The sequence below is a fragment of the Gambusia affinis genome, linkage group LG02 (genome assembly GCF_019740435.1).
Source record: "Gambusia affinis linkage group LG02, SWU_Gaff_1.0, whole genome shotgun sequence".
Taxonomy (NCBI): Eukaryota; Metazoa; Chordata; class Actinopteri; order Cyprinodontiformes; family Poeciliidae; genus Gambusia; species Gambusia affinis.
In genome coordinates this window covers 18414179-18429285 of record NC_057869.1, presented here as the reverse complement: position 1 = coordinate 18429285, position 15107 = coordinate 18414179, and the positions used below count along the sequence as shown (strand labels likewise).

Here is a 15107-nt window from a genome sequence, read left to right as displayed (position 1 = left end):
CTAGCGTGTGTCATCATCCATTTGTTAAATCACGTCTACAAGTGAAGACGAACCATTTCAAGGTTGCAGTTTATTTGACGTACGCACCTGAATACTCTCAAATTATTTTGAGTTAGAACTAAATTAACTCCTTTTAAAATAACAAGAATGTTAATAAATCACCAAAAGCTGGGGCCCACGTGTTTTAGATCCGTCTTTGCTTCAACAGATGTGCATTAAATGGGCGAATTACCTCCACAGCATGTTGCCATGTTCTGATGATGTCTGCTAATGAAACATGCAGGACATCAGCGCTTGAGGACTGGAGTTGACAACTCCTTTTTAATACAATTAAAGAGTTTTAAAAGTAAACATCAACAGCAATACCCTCTTGAACAGTTCTAACAGCATAAAACAATAAGTGATTTTTAAGCAAATTAAATACCATTAGAATTACACCGTGTTCCAAATGAGTATGCAAGTGATATTTTCTCTGATTTTCTTAAATGGTCAATGCAAATGATGGTCAGTATAATTTTCAAGTCATGAACTATTATAGTGTAAATCAAATTTTACTGAACAAAGCTCCCCATGAGAACAGTATTTTTTTCAAAAATAAAAAACTCAAAATGCACTGAAATTAATTATAGCGATTCAAAGAGCCCTGACACACAATACCATCTATAAATTTAATAGCAAAACAAAAAATGTAATCTTTATGATACTTAAATCCAATTTGCATAATAATTTGGAACGCGGTGTACATGTCATTGTTTTTGATTATGGAATACTACAGCGCAGTTCAAGCCAAACTGTCTGACAATAAAGTTCCTGATAATTCAAGCTAAAATTTATATTTTATTCTTTCTGTGATCATAGAAGTAACCATACTCAGTATGTGAGCAAGAAGAAATCAGAAAGGATGCTGAGCAGTTCCAGAAACTAGATTCTAGTGTTTACCATGTCAACAGAGACAAGCATAACCAGATATCCAAAAACATCACATCCCAAATTAGTAAAAAACCTGGATAAGCCTCGTAAGCGGGTCACCCGTGTACAAGCAAAATAAATTCAGGCGCAGCATGAATGCTGCATGAATCCTGTAACTCAACACTCCACTGCAGAGCTTTAATGTCTCATTGCCAGACCTGCATCTCCACAGCAACATTGGCTCTGGGCTCGGCCATGACACATGATATGCCTTCTTGTTTTAAAGCATACAGGAGCGAGATGATCTAGTGTTAGCAAAAGAGCTCGCTCTTATCAGGAAGCTAAGAGCTCTTCCTTAATTACCAATACAAACCTAAATAGATAATTTATTAACTGTAATTTTCCTAATTAATTAAACCTTTTCCAGAACTTTTAGAACACTGATGATGATTTAAGTTTTCCAAAGTAGATGTTATTATAATTTATTTGGGTTTTATCATAGAAAACAAATAATTATTTACAGTGTTTTGCAACAGGCACTCCAAAAAAATGTTGCAAGAGTAGAAGATGTCTGTTCGTGTTAAATTATGAGTATTTCATAAGGCACTTCAGTTATTAGATAGAAAAATCAGGACGTCCGTCTCTAATGCACTATGCAACCGAAAAGAAAAAAACATAACTAACGTGTTCCTGCATAATAAAATCTTGCCTGGATGTGTGTAAGACCTGCCAGAGCAATGATGTTATAAGAAGGCGCGCACAGGCTGAGCAGTTAAACAGATAAAGAAGCTCCAGTGAACGCACCAAGTATACAGAAGCAGCAATATGTAAATGAAACAGTTATAGAAGTGAATGTTCCTGCTGTTGCATGTGGAATAAAAGGGATGCAACTCATTGGAAACAACTGCATGCCTGCTGAAGAGTCACTGTTTGGACCATGTTTTTGGTCAAAATTAAAGAAAATAATAAGGCTGGAAATGGTAAAAACTGACAATTATTTGTAGTTAATTTAGCTTTGAAGTTTATTTACCACTGTGGTGGATGCTCCTCCCACCACCACATCGTGTTAGTATTTTTCTTTATATTATATTTTAGTTTACGTGTTTAAGTTAGTTATTTCATTTAGATATACATTTTCTAATGGGTGCACACTTTAGTTAATGTCTGTCTGAATGGTGTACTTACACTTGTGTTTCGTTTGAGGTGCTGCTGATTCAAAACAGCTGGAGGAGGAAACTTGGAGCGTACCATTTGTCTTGAAAGACTGAAGGAGGAGACTTGTTTCAAGTTGTTTTTAATTAGTTAATCTTGTCACTTAAACATTCACTTATTATTGTTTCTGTTAAGTAAAAGTTAGTTTTGCTTTATTTGTTTCATAGAATGCTTTAGTTAATTTTGTATTTATTTATTCTTTTGTTATGTCCCTCAAGTGATAGATTTAGGTTACTCCACCCCTATTTAAGCAGCCTTTTGTTCTTTGTTAGGGAGGTCAGTTTTGTTTGTGTTCAGTTAGAGTTCAGTTGACCTCAGTTAAATTGGGCCCAAGATTGTTATTTATTTTTTGATTTATTTTTGCATTGAATTTTTATGTTTTGTTTGCTATTTTGGAAAAATTAAATTGAAATTTTTTCTAATTTGAACTCTTTTTGTCCTCGTTTGAGTCGGGTCCATCACAACCACATGTAAAAGTTTAAATGTATTATTAAAAACTTTTATGATTTGAGGTTTTGGAGTCTGAGACATGGTGCCAGCAGTTCTGAATGCTGAACGGTTGGAGTCGTGCTCAAACAGTGATTTACGATGCTACTTCAGGGGCACCGGGAGGGAGAATAAGGACTGTTCCACATAAAGAAAGGGCCACATACACACAGACAGCCTGTTTGACTTATACAGAGACAAGAGAGTTTATGTGTGGGTTTGTGGGAAGCTAGGCGTTCGGAGACTGTATCACCTGACAGTGAAGAGGAGCTTTCTGCTCCTCTACCTCCAGTCAGCAGGGCTTGACAACAGATGCTGCCATCCCTCCTGCCCTCCCACTGTCACCTTTATTAACAGTCTGCCAGGTGGAGACTTTCTCCCCTGTAGGGTCAGATTTGCTGATGTAAGTGATGAAGAGGGGTACAAAGAGCTAGTGGGAGAGTGGAGTTCTCCTCTGTTAAAAACGACTGTTCAGAGGCAACTCAAAGCAGCTGTTCACCCTTCTACATTACAAAATCAAAGTGCTGACAAATGAGACTTTAATTCTTCTTCTTTGAATTTCTTTGTGTACTTATATGCTTTGTAAAAAGAATATGTTATAATTAAGAACCAAGCTAAACATTAAATATATATATATATATATATATATATATATATATATATATATATATATATATATATATATATATATTTCTGTGATTTAGAGCTGTTAAAGCTTCAATAATTACAAAAATCCTGCAACACTGGGGCAAGACATTAAAAAGGCCCAAAGGATTTTGTGATCACTTAGCAAAGCAGACATTAAATCTCCCCTAACCAGCTTTGATAGAAGTCTGAATCTACTGTTGGATTGATTAATCTGGATGCTGGTTCTTCTCTGACAAATGAGAACGGGCAATTTATCCAGCTACCTGCTAAGTTTATTGTAGGAAGACCATCTGGTGTGTTTTTGCTCTGTGTGTCTACTTGATCTGATTCTTGTCTTTCCATAAATTAAATCATATCCTCTAAATATCCTTTTTGGAAGCATTTGATGTATTTTTGTGTGTCGTATTACGCTTTTAAAACTTGGTTTCAAAGTAGGGAATTTTAGTCTTGTCATATATACAAAGTATGTATCTGGCAGAAAAACCACTGGGAATAAAACTAATGTAGAGTAACATCAATAAAATTACATAACCATAAACCTCCATGAAAATATTGAGACTGCATTAAAAGCTCAACAATTAAGGGCGTGGTGACTTTGTTCAAATCAATGTGTTCACCTTCAGTGACTCAAAACTTCTGCTTTGCTGTCAAGAAGATCAAATGATGTAGTCTAAGTCTTTGAGTAGTTATGGGATAAGCTCTAAACTTGGCTCGGCTCTGAAGATTTAAACAGAGGCTGAAGTAGGGTCCGAAGAGACATTCAAACCCACTGATCTATAAGAGTCAAGGTTGACAGGGCATTCCTTTTTTAAATGATGCCTGAGCTGACACTGTCACAAGCGTTCACATACATATAGCAGCTGCACCAGTCTTCATACAGGGATTTCTTAGATTTCAGGCCAAATTCCAACAAGGTTGCAATTCTGTTACATCATATCCTTTTTACCGTGTCAGAAGAACTTGGTTTTATCTAAAACATGCGCAGTTATAACTCAATTAATATATTTTATTAACGTGGGTTCATTTCATTTTTACTACAGACCATGCCGGCTGTGTGTCTGCATACATTGCAGTGCTGTAGGTGCTGCCAAAGCAGAGTTCTGTGCGCTCCTTGTAGGCTGTCGCTGCACATCACATCAAAGCAACCCCAGCAAAGAGTCAGAGCGAAGAAATACACCATCTGTGTGTTCCTACTTTACATTAGCAAGGTATAAGGAGGAGCAAATCACTTCTGTGCAGTAGGGTCATATTACGCTGCACATTAGGCTACTGAAAATTGAATTACTGGACATGATGAAAAGTTGAACCAGGCAGATTTAATGAAAGTTTCTGCAGAACAGAATCGCTTAACAATGTTGTAAATGATTATATTTAGACACGATGTAATTTGCCAGACTTAATAATGGAATATTTTAAATACGGAATATGAAGCAACGTTTTAAAACGATTGTTTATTATTTTAAGAAAAAGTGTTTGGAAAATTAAGTTTATTTCACATAATTTTGTGATATTAAAAAACACATCAAAAGCTAGCTGCATAAGTTGTTACTTATTAAACATTAACATATTAAAGCTTTAATGATAATAATGATGTATCACATTCTTATTTGTGGCATTTATGAAGTTAAAATACAATAAGATAAGTTAAAATGTATTTAACCTACATTAGATTCAAATCTCTTCCCATGTGATACTAACCTTTCAAAAGTAGTGATTTCTATTCAGGATTTACCAGAGTAGAGTAGCATCTGAAGCAGATCTTAAAAGTAAGCATGAATTGTAATCTGGCCTAAAATAGTCGTTGATCCTGTCTTGGAAGCTTAAGTTAGCGTCTAATACTTGGGTTTGATGAACTGCAAACTCTTTATATTTTGGATGAGTCTTCTTGTATCATTTGTTCTCATAAATTGGAAGTGTGAACCAGATGAAACCAACGCTATCCTACAGAATAAAGACACGACAAGTGCACCGTATAAAAGTGATTTTTCTTGTACAGCTGAATCTTCTTTTAGACAAAAAACTGTGTAAGCTATTGCCAAATTCATAAGGTACTCTGTAACTAAGGCAAATCGAAGGCAAAGGCACTGCTTCACTGTATCAATGAACTACATTTATGGTGTTTTTGCAGTGAGGGATGTCTGGGTTTCCCTCAAGGACTTAGTAACCCCACACAACCTGGTATCAAGTAAGCAGGAGATAATGCATTTTTATGTTATTTTATTTGTTTTTACAAAGAATGAAAAACAAATAATATATGATTTGTGCAGATGTTTGGATCCTCTAAAACCTGGAATAAAGACAAACATATTTTATATGTTCCTCTTATGGAAAGAGTTGCCTAGTTTGCCTCAGCCTGTCATGAGCTTGGGCTTTTTGAGTTGGTTTGGCGTTTTGATAATTAATTAGATCAGCCATGTTTCTGTTTTTCTTTAGTACAGTCCTTTCTAAATGATTCTTTTGAATTTGTGTTAATTTTTTACTTGTGGAGAATCTTGCCTCACATCTTTTTCAAACCCCAGTTAGTCTTACAATAACACTAAAAACAAATAAAAGAAAAAAAAAGTTGTGAAAAGGTGAAACACAAAAAAGTGACCAAAGACATCAGCATGTAGGAGAATTATTTTTTTTTTATCTATGTGCATATATATATATATATATATATATATATATATATATATATATATATATTTATATATATATATATATATATATATATATATATATATATATATATATATATATATATATGTATTGTGTGTATATATGGTAGGAGTATTCGAGCAGAGAGAATGTGCTGCTCTAAACATAACTGCAGGGCCAAGGTGAAGGTCACAGCCGGCTTACTTCCAGCCACAGAGGGAGGTAACCTGAACCAACTACTGCAAGATGACAGAATGGCCACAATCTACAGACTGGCTGGGAACTGGAAAATGAATTCACTCATGCCGGTGTCAACATGGGTCTCCGAAATAAATGCAAGGTCAAATTTACAAGAAGAAATGTGGACTTGTTTTCATATAAAATTGTAGCCCATTTCTGCTCACCTTCACACATTGATGGTAGTGAGCTACATTGGAGCCACAGGTGACCTAAGGTAGACTGAAAGAAGTGAGGCTGCCATGCAATCAGGCTCTATAAATATCACCAACAACAAGCAATGTGAGTGAAGTGTCTTGCCCGAAAACACGAAAGCTGAGACAAAAGGAGCAGTGGTGCCAGGCAGCCCCATGGTTACAGGACAAACTTCTGCCTCCAGAGCCACTGTTGCCCCCAGACTATTTAAACAGGCTGTACTTTGTGGCAAAACTGTATCCCCTTCATTTAGACACATTTGTGACGCTTTTACTGTTGATATCAGGCTTATTCAATTTTTGGTACATATTCAGGCAGTTTAAGGCCTTTCCAATGTGTTCCAAGTTGATTAAAAGAATTAAGTCTCCAGTCAGTTTTGAACACCATTAAAATTGCACCTGAAAAATGAACGATCCTGATTACACAGGATTGTTTGCTGCACTTTGCCCCCTGTCTTTTCCACACACAAAGCAAACATCCATGACATGCTTGCTAAAACATGCCACCAAGTTCAGCAAATGAAAATAGTTTGCAAACTTTGGTGTCAGAGGATCTATGGGGTGCTTGTGTCCAGTCAAAAATAATTATTTTGGTTGAATAAAACGTTTATTTCTATATCTACCAAGTAGTGTGGTGGTTAACTGAATAAATATACTTACTAAAAATGTAAACTTACTCTAAAGCAGGGACGCTTAAAGCCAGTCTTCACGAGCTGCTCTCCTGCAGCGTTTTGACCCATCTCTTCTCCAACACACCTGATTCAAAATGCCGAGCTCCTTCTCCAGTCATTCACCTCTGCAGTCTGCAGAGATCTGGTAATGAGCTACTCATCTGCTTCAGGTGGGCTCTACAAGGGATGCATCCAAAAGTTGTAGCACAGTAGCGCTGAAGAACTTAACTTGCTCTAAAGGTTTTTTGATCAAACTCTTTATCTGTAAGGGGGAAATATTTATTTGCAGCGCTGTATGACCATAATCTTTCAGAACTGTCTGCTCTCTTTCTTTTTTAAAATATGGCTTTATCTTCTGTCTAAGCAATATTTCTGGCTTAAATACATACTATGACCTTAACAGACCATAGAAACATTGGTCAGTATTTGAAAATGATTGCTATAGGTGTGAATCGGACATTTAATCATGAAAAGTAATCTTTTCAGGCTTATATTAGTCATTCCTGTCTTTCAGAAAGCATACAGAATCCTTATTGCACAGTTAAATATCTCAAGTATGGCTTAATAAGGTGTTTTATGAAAATAAAAGTGCAGCAACACAATTTTAAGGACTGTTTTGAAGATTTCATTTGTGGATGAGCGAAATTGTTAGCAAAAATTTGAGCCACCCATCAGATTTCCTTTGTAACATTGCTTCTCCGTATTTGTAAATCCAGCAGTACAGCAGATAGTTCCATTTTTTGTTTGATTTCCTTGTACTCCAGCATTAAGGACAGTAAATATTTTACAATAAATACATATTTCAAACAGCCTTCATCTGTAGAAGCTGGACCATGTTTTTGAAATGAAATGAAATTTATTCGAACATGATACAAATATAAAAATAAAATAGTGCACAGTAACAAGAAGTGCATAAGAAAGAAGAGAAAATACAGATTTTTTGTTTCAGTTAACATATCATGCTCAAAATGGGGTAGGAAGAAGTGAGAACTTATAAACTCCTACCCCTAAACACTTGAGACTTTAGAGTCCTACTGTCATTAAAAAAAATCAAAATCAAAGTGGCAGTCAGAAGTAACAGTTACTAATATTTACCTATACATTTAACATTTTATGCTGGTTTATCTTTCTAAACCCTTACACCAAGTTGTTATCTTCAATACACACCTTATTGCTTTCTGTCCCCATGTGTGTATCTATTGAAAATTACCTCTTTGTACTTTCTTTTGAATTGAGTTAAACTATTGCTTTGTTTTAAATCTTCATGTAACTTATTCCATAACTTTACACCTTTAATTGAAATACAGAAGCTTTTTCTTGTTGTTCTAAAGTTGCGGATCTTGAAGTTTGAGTGACCCCTTAAGTTATACCCCCCTTCTCTTTCAGAAAACGTGCTCTGTATGTGCTCAGGTAACAACTTTTTAGATACCTTGAACATAAATTGAGCCATTTTAAATTCTACAAGCTCGTCAAATTTGAGAATTCTGGATATTATGAAGAGCGGGTTTGTATGCTCATAATAACCGACATTATGGATGATTCTAATGGCTCGTTTCTGTAGGACGGTTATCGGATGTAAAGAGCTCTTGTAATTAACTCCCCACACTTCACAGCAATATGATAGATATGGTAAAATCAGAGAGTTATATAGAATATGAAGTGATTTAGCATTCAATACATGTCTAGCTCTAGCCAATATGGATATACTTCTACTGAGTTTACTCTGTAAATGTTGAATATGAGGTTTCCAACTGATTTTGTCATCTATTATTAAACCGAGGAACTTATTAGCAAAAACCCTTTCTAGAGTTACGTCCTCTATTTGAACTTGGATTTCAGTATTTTTATAACAGTTCCCAAAGACCATGAATTTCGTCTTGTCCAAATTTAGGGATAATTTGTTATGGTCAAACCATATCTTTAACTTACTAATCTCTGAAGTGACTGTTGAGAGAAGATGCTCTAAATTGTCTCCTGAGGCTAGAATATTTGTGTCATCAGCGAATAAGATAAATTTTAATACATTGGACACTTTACTGATATCATTTATATAAAGATTAAATAAAACTGGTCCCAATACTGATCCTTGTGGTACTCCACAGACAGTCTCCTGCCAATCAGATTCCACATCTCCCAATTTCACAAATTGTTTCCGGCTCTTTAAATAACTCCTCATCCAGTCAGAAACTACTCCCCTAATTCCATAGCGTTCTAATTTTTTAAGTAGGATTTCATGATTTATTGTATCAAAAGCTTTCTTTAAATCTATAAATATCCCTACTGCCAGTTTCTTACTATCTGTTGCGTTGGTTATTTCTTCTATTAAGTCAGTTCTGACCAGCGATGTTGACCGGTTTGCTCTGAATCCATATTGACTGCTGATAAGTAGTTTTTCTATGAATTGTTCCAGTCTTTTCTTAAAGAGTTTTTCCAGGATTTTAGAAAATTGTGGGAGAAGAGAAACAGGCCTGTAGTTAGTGAAGAGGTGTTTGTTGCCAGTTTTATACATTGGTTTGACCTTCGCTATTTTCATTTTGTTGGGAAATGATCCTGTTTGAAATGATAAATTGCAAATATAAGTTAGTGGTTTAGAGATTCCTTTAATTACTATTTTAATAGTTTTCATGTCCAGATCATCACAGTCAGTGGAAGTCTTATTTTTACAGTTATTCACAATGTTTATGATTTCTTCTTCTAGTACAGGCTTGAGATATAAGGAGCTGGGATTATTCTCAATTAGATATTGCTGAGTTGCAGTTTTTGTAGTCGGTATTTTTTCTGCTAATTGAGGTCCTATATTAACAAAAAATCTATTGAATTTATTGACGACACTTTTCAAATCAGTAATATTCTGTTCATTATCTATAAAATAGTCTGGATATTTGTTATTGTTAGCTTTTCTAATAACTCTATTTAAAATATTCCATGTTTCCTTAATGTTGTTTTTATTCCTATCCAGTAATTTATGATAATAGTCCTTTTTACATGTTTTTATAATATTAGTTAACTTATTTTTATATTTCTTATATTTGTTTTCTGATTCAGACGTTCTATGTTTTAGAAATTCTCTATAAAGTTTGTTTTTCTTTTTACATGCCTTTTGTATTCCTTTTGTGATCCACTGTTCATTTTTTTGATTGCTTTTCCTGTTATATTGTTTGATTGGGCAGTGCTTGTTATATAATATTTTAAATATTTTTAGAAATTCTTCATATGTTTGAGCTGCTTAACAGTAGAGGTTGCTTCCCCCCTAAATACATGCATGATTCCTCATTTAAATATTTACAAGCAACATCAATGCAGAAAAAGCTTTTTAAAATTCAAAACAGAGCAGTTATTTAGTTCAGTTAAATTGAGTTGAGTTTATTCAAACAGTTCTAAGTCACAACAAATATTGTTTCAAATATAACAACCCATTAAAAGGGGATTATAGGAGGTCACCCTTCACAGTTTACTTTCCAAATTCCTTTTTGAGGCTTCAACTCAATGTCAAAGAAAACTTAATGAAGACCCTTGTGAATTTAGTTATATGACCAAACTTACATTAGACACTTAATTAAACATGAACAGGCTCTGCAACTGAATTTGTTGAGGTGGGAAAAACTACAAAGTTTAAATCAGCTCAGCAGGTCTGCTGGGGAAGATTAGGATGCAGTTAAATCACATCATACGGATATTGACTAAATTATAAACAAGATATAATAACTTTAGAATTTCAAACAAAATCTAGCATGAAAGGCCACAGTTTGACCAACTTTAAATAACAAAATCCCAGGGTAGTACAGCTGACCAAAGGCCACTAAAAGAAATTTGATTTACTGTCAAATACACATTCATGTGACAAATTGGCAAATAGTTTTATATCTTGTTCTCATAAAGCATTTATTTTCTTTTGTTTTTAATTTCTTGAGTAAAATTCTTTACTTGTTCAAATGAATTGGTTTTTTAGGGCTGCACATTGCAGGTTGTAGTATTTTTATCCTGCAGCAAATGTGTGTGAGTCACACCCTGGCCTGTGGTCTTTCTGTATAGAATTTGTTTGTTCTCCCTGTGAATTTGTTTACGTTAACTATGTGTGTGCATGGTGGATTGTCTCTGTGATGGACTCCCAACCTGTCCAGGTTGTGCCCCATATCTCTACCCAGTTATAGGCACCAGTCTAGGCCGGTATGGACAATGAATGGTCTTTGCTGTGTCGCTTTAGAAGAATTATATCTTACTGGAAAACTAACTGAAACTTGTCATTTTAGACTCATGTCAGTAGATAAGGGCTCATTGAAAAAATGTTTTTCAGGATAATTCCAAAACTCTCCTGTATAGATCAAAACATAAAAAGGATTATTAACAGTTGACTAGTCACAGCATAAAAAAAAAAAACAATATTGGAGAGTAACAAGCTCATTATGATCACTTTTATCATCAGTGGACATTTGGGACACAGAGGTTACTGATGAAATCATGACTTACCCTAGGTAGTTTAGTGAGACATTTTAGTCAGAGTTTTTGACTGAGGACTGACTCATATTTTATGTTCCTGCCCTAAAGGGACGCACAGAGCAACAGTCAGAAACGCTAACCAAATGGCTCTTCACTGTATAAAACTCCAATCAGATTTTTTCCTGCGTGTGCTGCAGCTGAGGGGTGATCCACAACAATAACACAAACTGGCAGTCAAGTCTCTGCAGTTTAAAGTTGCCACAAAAGTGAAGCCTAAGCTACTTTGCTACTGGGCCTTACCAAGCAAGTCACGATGTAAGAGACAAATAACCCTACACAAACTGCAGCAAATGTTTAGAGTGTTTGCATTGTTATTATTATTATTATTATTTGGCTTGAACATTTATTGTAAAAAATAAATAAATAAATAAATAAATAAAAGACATGACTTCTTTTTTTTTCTTTTGCAAGATTTTTATACTTTTTAAAAATCTTTTTATGCAAGTTACAGAAAACAGAGGTGTAAGTTCGAGAGCCACTGCCAAAACAAAATGGTGTGTGTAAGAGTTATAAAAAGCGGATGAGGCCTGTGTTTAGACAGCGGCATCCTGCAGTTGCAAAACGAGAAGGAACAGGTCTCAAGATCACAGCATCTCTGAGCTGAAGAAAGAAGCCAGATATGCATTTATAATCTTTAGCCTATTAACAACTGTTCCTTGTTTTTGTCTATTAATAAAAAATGGAGACACCTCAGTTTCAACTAGAAAATTTCTGAATGTGAGGAGATATGTTTTCATTTTGAAGTACTAAAAAGTACTACAAAGTAACCTGAATTATCTTCAGGTTTCGATATAGTAGATTTACACAGTCACCTGCCACTTTGTCCATAAATTAAAGTTTCAAAGGATGGCAGGTAAGCTACAAGATGAGACAACCCCTTCAACAAGCCAATAAGTGGGAGCCTAGTTTGACGATAAATAATTACTGAGGGTGTTTACTAATGAAACTAGTAATTCAGATCAAAATTCGGGCACAACCTGACTATAAGCAGAAAATAGATCAAAAGTTGGACAAACATCCATGTCCACAAAGGATGAATACATAAATGTACAAAGGGAAACAAAATCTTGGCCAGTATTTTTGGTCTAGTTTTTAAGCGCAAACATCTCAGTACACTTGAAATTAGACAAAACTAACCTGCAAGTAACTTTGCAGCAATAAATGCTAACTTGGTTTAAGTCAATCATTTCTTAGTGCTGACAAAAAAAGTACTTGTTTTAAGTAAAATAACCTGCCAGTGGAATAAGACATTTTTCCTGTAAGTTAAAAGTTGTTGAGGAAAGGATGCATCTAAAAATTGCAGGACAGCAGCTCTTGAGGACAGAATTTGGGCATCCCTGCTTTGGAGTAGCTTTAAGCTTTTAGGAAGAATGTCTATAGTATTAGCATAAAGTATAACTATCTATAGTATAAGCATAAAACTACTTGTACACCTAATAGATGCAGAGACTGGCATTTTCTTTTTTTAGCAGTGAACATGCAAACTCCATATAGAATGACCCCAGGCTGGGACTCAAACCAAGGACATTCTTGCTGCAAGGGAATGATCCTGTTTCTCAACTAATCTTCTGTTAACACTTTAAACTTAAATAAAACTATATTAATGTAAAAGAATTGATACATTGAACTTATGTCACCTAGATTTCCTGTCAACAAAAGAAGAAAAAAAGTTGTGTTCATAAGAAGAACAGAAGAACTGTAAGAAAAAATAATGATGTTAAAGCTGAAACAAAGGAAGTTGTGTCATTTATCAAAATGAGCAGCATGGTGTTAACTACAGGAAGCAGTCATCTCTCTGTGATGCCACCCTCTGAACTCAAAAGATGAGTCATCATCGACCGAAGAAACTTAAAGGGCAAATTACATTCACGCATGGTCTGGCAGAGCAGCATGACAGTCCTTGGTGAGACACAAACTTGGCTTCCGTCTTTCAAAAGTTTGGCAGTTTCTGTCTCGCAGGTGTCCTCTGTTCAGCTGCATATTTCACTCTGCGTGTTGCCTAACCAACACCCCTGTGCAATGTTGCAAATGTGTGAGCATGTGCATGTGTCTCCTTGGGAGTGTGATGCAAGTATGAGTCCACATACATGCTTTCTGAGCCTGGTGCCCCAAAGGTAAGCCTATTGTAGCCTGTAACGTTTCCTCTCTCCGTCTGCTCAGCTTTTGCCTCTGTGGCTTCTTAACGGATGGGGGAACAATGTGCTCTCCTGTCCCTCCTCAGCACGACAACGCACCCCAGTGACAAAACGAGGGTTAAAGGCCAGCGAAGAGCCCTGAGCCAGCACCACAGCAACACTCTGATAAAGTTTATTTGTTGCCTCACTTGTGTGAAAGTTCACAGCACTGGGAAAAATATTTGCCTGTGACTTTCATTACATCATCCACCATGACATGCAAAATAAAAAAACCCCACTTTGATCAGTGTGTCTTTTATGAATATCACAGAGACTCTTCATTTTAACGACGCAGGGGGAAAAGTGTGGTTATGTTAATGTGATTTTTAAGATTACTCTTGTATGAATTACATTTACTTTTGAGGTATTCTTTGCCATTGCAGGGCAGAGGGATGAAATATTTTCTTGATTAGTGGGGTTTTTTTTTCTGATACACAAAGCCCTTTCTTGAAAAGTAAGGTTTTTCCCTTTCTGTCACATTAGTACTGCAGACATCAATGTATTATTTTTGAGAATTACACGACAAATGAATACAGAATTTATGAATGTAAAGAGGAAGGAAGACAATACGTGATTTCAAGTTGACTTTACAAATTACTTTTCTGAGTAATAATCTCCTTGTCAGTTTTAGTGCCATTAGATGACTTCTACCGACAGCTGGTTGCACTAGATTTCATTTAGGAGTATCTAATTAAAATGGGCTCAATACAAGGACGACACTTTTCAGGTTTATTTGTAAAAGATGTTGAAAACATCATTTCATTTTCTGCAGCCTTCACACTTATGTTACTTTTTATTCATCTGTTGTATGAAATTCCAATAAACTACAGTGAAACACATGGTTTTATAAGGTAACTAGACATAGAGAAACTTCAGTGGGTATGAATACTTTGGCATAGTACTGTCACTGAACAAGAATGAAGGCACTGGTTCAGACTTTAAGTTCGGAAATGCATCCTCAAACCTAGTACGCTGTGTTACGCATTAGCGATACAAGCGTGTCAAAGAGAGACTACATCAAAGATGAAGCTGAGAATAAAACCACATCCTGCGGTGGCCTTAATCCTTCAACACCTGCGATTTGAAGCACGCTCCTTTGATGTTGCTGGTTCAGCTGGAGAGAGAAAGAGACTTGATAGGAAGAGAGAAAAATGGGTCAATAATGGGCTCTCATTTAACACAGGGATGAACTCAAAGCAAGTTAAAATCACAGACTGGTTCTGATAGGACACAAACCCTCTGCAGAGACGTGTATTCTGCAATGTTTACTGCCCCACGCTGTTGATGGAGTAGCACCAAATGAACATCAGGAGAGGTCTGGAGGAAGTAAGTGCGCCCAATTTCAGAGCCAGAAGCATTTGCCTGAGAGCTCTGCTCATTTTTTCTGAACACATCGTTTACATGAGGCACAACTCTTTGGAGCAGATACTCCAGACAAA

General features: G+C 35.6%; 1 protein-coding gene across 1 annotated transcript in view; it reads right to left on the bottom strand.

The window, feature by feature from the left end:
* The window catches only part of tjp1a (tight junction protein 1a), a 108954-nt gene extending 101836 nt beyond the window's left edge, over positions 1-7118 (bottom strand). Inside the window, exon 1 of the mRNA XM_044100316.1 lies at positions 7004-7118. The gene's annotated coding sequence lies outside the window, so the exon portion shown is untranslated. The remainder of the gene's footprint in view (positions 1-7003) is intronic.
* Positions 7119-15107: the final 7989 nt, after the last annotated feature.